Here is a 4,903-nt window from a genome sequence, read left to right on the forward strand (position 1 = left end):
CTCGATCCAATTTTCTGCTACCCCAATCTATTGTTATTATTATTTATTACCCCAATTTTACTACTGCCAGAAAGGCCATGAAAGCAACAGACGACTAGGATGACGCAGCCAGATCCCCCAAACACTGGATAATAAGGGTGAAGGATGACAGAGAACGCTGGTGGATTTCCAAGGTCCAGAAGATGGAGAAGGCTTTCGCAACAGCCGCTCCCTGTTTCGACTGGTTCTATCAACAGGTCATCATCATCAACATGTATCCGTGAGACAATATGCGAAAAAGACGGAACAGCAATTCACTCTCTCAATCGTCGTCTTGAGCGGTAGGCTGAGCACTTCCAAAAACAGTTCACCTGCTCTCCTCTAACACAACCGCAGGAAAAACTAAGCGGCTCGAATGGAACCTTGACACGAACCCACCATCGGCAACCGAAATCCAGCGTGAGATTTTTATTCTGAAGCGCGACAAGTCACCTAACCCGGATGATCTACACCCCGCGTTTTTCAAAGGTGATGAGATCCTGGCGAACGGCCTGACAACCATACTGCAAATTTGTAGCGAAAACAAAGTACCAGCCGAATGCGGTTTTCAGAAAGAGCGCAAGAACTTCATGCGGAAACTATCGTGGTATCAGCATCTGCCTTCAGGCATTATTTCAAGCAGGTTGATCGATTACCGAGAGAGCGAAATCCGTGAGAATCGAGCAGGGTTTCGCCCTGGTTGAGGATGCATCAACCATATATTTACCTTGAGACAAATTTTTGAACAGCGCCACTCCTTCAGACGTCCTACGCTGGTCGTTTTTCTGGATTTGAAGGCTGCTTTTGATTCAGTCGATCTTCAGAAACTTTGTAAGTGTCCGGTGATCAAGGGTGGCCTCTCCAAATTTCTATCCCTTGTGAGGGCACTGTATGTGAACTCCTGTAGGAGCGTACGAGCACACGGGAAGCTCTGGCCTGAGTTTACCACGTACAATGATGTCCTGTTTCCGCTTTTCTCTTCAACTTTGTCAATGATGTGCTGCTCTAAATTTCTCTACCTGCCTCTGAAACCTAGGGAGTCGAAATGTTCCTGGGACGTTCGTTCACGTATGCGGACGACATCGCCCACCTTGGTTCAGATCCTTCCCAAATGCAGACGAGTTGAAATAACCTAAGTAATTCTGCCGCAAAGTTTGGCATGCACTTCACACATGCAGTGTAAAGTGCTGCTACAATACTGGGTTGGACCAAACCCAAACATCATGCTTCCAGGTGAGTCAAGAGAAGAGTTTACACTGCGCTGGTGCGATTCATACTACTTTATGGATCAGAGACTTGACCACTACGCGCAGAGGACATACGGAAGATGTCAATGCTTAATCATCAGTGTCTCCGAAGCATTTGTCAGGTCTGGTGCGAACATCAGATTAGTGAAGCTGAGGTACGCCAGATGGTCTTAGGAAGAAGGAACTCTCCTGCGATGGATGAATTACTCACGCTTCACAGGTTGCGCTGGTTGGGTCATGTACTCCGCATGCCAGAAAACCATTCGCCTCACAGAGTTATTTTTCCAAGCCATGTGCTGAGTAGAAGCAACCGAAAGGTGGACAGTATGACCTGGTAACGAACTACTAAAACACTAACCAGTAAGCTTAGTCGGGTCGGCAACTACCGCTTCCGTGGATTGGGACCCTGGGACTCAACTCACCAATGGCTAATGACACCGGCAGAAACGGCCTAATCGTGCCCAATAGTGCATCAAAGCTATCGCCTTCAATGCGTAGCTTCCCGATTTCCGAACAGATTGAACATACCATCGCCTCCAAGGCCTGGTAGTATGGCCCACACTCTCGTTTTCCGGTAGCAGCTAGAACCAACGTGCCATGGTACACGGTTCATAGCCGATAAATTGATTGATTGATTGACTTCAGAGGAAAATTAAAGCTCACACTGTCCTGATATTCTTTACCGTCCTCCACTCATTCCCCTATGTGCAGACTCGACCGTAGTTCCCTGCACCGCGATTGAAGACCGTGAATTAGAAAGCGTCTAGCGGCCAAGAACTCATGCGACATGCTGTCTGAGACAGGCAAACCCCACATCAGTCCCTGAGCACTGACATAAGGCTACGTATGCAGTGACCTGATGGTGGCGTTCGGGCTGAGAAATCTCACAACCAACCCCATCATTCACCCTACAGTAGCATAGTTACAAACTAATGTTTTCCTGTTCCGACGGATTTTCTGATAGGCTTCCTCTATTTTGGGGTGATCCGGATAGATATAATACATTGGAGACCAAGACAACTTCGGACTTCAAATTACAGTGGACAGCGATGCCTCCATTTGTCTGCAAAACCTCGTGGATGATAACGTGTCCAAAATTTCCGAGGATACTTCGAGGGGCAGCAGTTCTGTCCAGCCGCTTCAACACACATTGCAACGAAAATTAAGGAAAAATTGGAAGATGGACTTCCAATAAAGATTGGCGTCGATTCCCGCCTCCAGGCTGAATTCTGATGCACGTTGGTAAACATGTATCCACAAAGGCATGCAGGACGTAGAAATTACCGTTCCGTCTACAAAGCTCGGCAGAAGAAATGCTGTCCCATTGACCTGAACGACCGATGAACCAGGAGCCCCGGGCCGCGGAACCGGACCGGCTTCACCTTCCGCAATTCCTCAAAGGTCTTTGACCGGGCGCAGCCGGAAAAATCGATATGATACTGGACACTTTTCACTGCAACGGACCCATAGTTACCCGGGTAGAATGACTGATATCATGGTGAGTAGAACCTTTTTGGAGCACTGACCAATCTCCTGCGAAGTTCCGAAGGCTGGGTAACGGGGCTCTTACTGGCTCTTGCCTTACCTAACCTACCGGTAACCCTGAATCCTCAAGCCAACTCTCTACTGACAAGAATCCAAAGGAAATGCCTCCTATACTGCTCTGAAATCGATGCGCTTTAGGTAGCCTGTGGACCGTCTTCCTCCAATCCATGGGAGTGTCATATACTTCTGTTGTTCCCGCGCCCAAACCTATACTCTAGAACCACTGGTGTAACACACTTCTAATCGTGATAGACTTTGGGATCCCCATACAACAAAACATCAGAAACAATCCAGCGCCAAAACCAAATCCAAAACTACTGATAAACATTGTACCATTGGGGTTGACGGGAGGAACGGTGCTCAAATTGCTTGCGGGAGTCCACTTGAAACAAGAGAATCCGCACTAAAATCTCTTGCCTTGAGGGAGATTTCGGACTGCTGGGGCAGCCTCAAAGACAAACTGACAAGCCTGTCAATGGCTTCTGCAGCCCGTGTTGCATCAGACGCTTGATGAAAATTAATCTTTACTCAACTACAAGCGAAAGGCTGTGTGGTGACACCATCCTCACATCTCAGATAACAAAGAACCTCAACTACACATGCATGATTCTTTAACGTTTACAAACACTAGCAAACTACGAGGTCACATCACGAATAATAGAAAACCGCAGTCACCTGGATTGCACATGGCACTAGTGATCGCCGGTAACTGCCCTTCACGGAAAGCCCATTTCTGAAATGGTTCCAAAACTGGACACTCAGAATGTCTACGCCGAAACCCAAAGTACTACTACTACCAGATAGTTCAAGCCTCAAATATCATCAGACCATAAATCTAATGCCACATGCAGTGCGCCATGCGACGCTTCGAGTGCCCTGCCTAACTCCAAACGGAACTACGATAAGATGGTTCGTTGGTGAGTCAAACCATTATAAAATGTGAAGTGAATATACTAAGCTGAATAGAATATTTCATGATAGAGAGAGAGGTTCGTACATACCTTCACAGCAAAATGCATCTTGCGTTTTCGCCTTGATGAACGCTTCTCTGGCTCCTCCATCTCTTCCTCCTCCTCTTCATCCAGACTGTCGCTTCTGTCTGATAAATCATTCTGCTGGCGCTTCCTCTTAGACGGAGGAGAGGCCTCTTCTGACTCGTCGGAATCTGAATAATCACTCATCTCCGAAAGAGAACACTGTCAACCGACAACGCAAACGAGCAGGTAAGTAGGCTGACGGTAAACCAGCGTTCTGATTGGCTTGTACCTCTCGCACTGGAAATTGTGACCTACAAGCAGACACTCGATGATTCACTGATCAACACACAGGATCAAGGCATTCGCCCAGGTTTCATGGGTCGATTCCGTTCTTGTCGTTCAGAGGCTGCCGTTCATTGGAAAGGCACGAGCATAAAAAGGTGTTGCACTTTTTAAGTTCTCAGCGCGAGGATTCGCATAAAAAGCGTCTACTAATGCTTCGAACTGGGTACTACATGGAGCTTGGACAACCGTCAAAGAAAGGTTATTCCGCGCATCAGCTACCCGAAATGAGGAGGGAAATTTGTCCAATAAAATTGTGTGATCTGAGATTGAAGAATCCCTATCATATCCCCGCCGTGTGTTGGTTGGATCAACGGTGGAAAAACCTGTTGGTCGAACCTTGTTCAAAAAAACATTAACAAGTGTTACGACTCCTCGAAGGCGAAGAGTCCTCCTCCAGAGAAGAGAGGTCAAGCACCGCAACACGCGCTCTGTAGTCCATGGAGTTGAGGCCGGTAAGTATTTTCCTAACACCTCGTTGGACCCGCTCAATGAGGGCTGTGTGCTTCTTGGCTGGTCTGGCGTAGGTCCCATAGAGTATTTGAAAGTCCATGCAAGCATTATGGTAAAGGGTCCGACGAACCATTATTAGGACGATGAACGACCTTTGATTCGATTTGCATGACACAGTGAGGTCATGGTTGAAGAGAGCCAGACACGCATATATTTTTCGGCATCGATCCGCCTGATGCCTTCCAGTCGTTGCCAAAATGCACGACAAACGCTTTCACTGAGTCACCTCCGAATGACATATGGACGCACTTTCCTTCATTC

The sequence above is a fragment of the Opisthorchis viverrini genome (assembly GCF_000715545.1).
Source record: "Opisthorchis viverrini unplaced genomic scaffold opera_v5_310, whole genome shotgun sequence".
NCBI classification, from domain to species: domain Eukaryota; kingdom Metazoa; phylum Platyhelminthes; class Trematoda; order Opisthorchiida; family Opisthorchiidae; genus Opisthorchis; species Opisthorchis viverrini.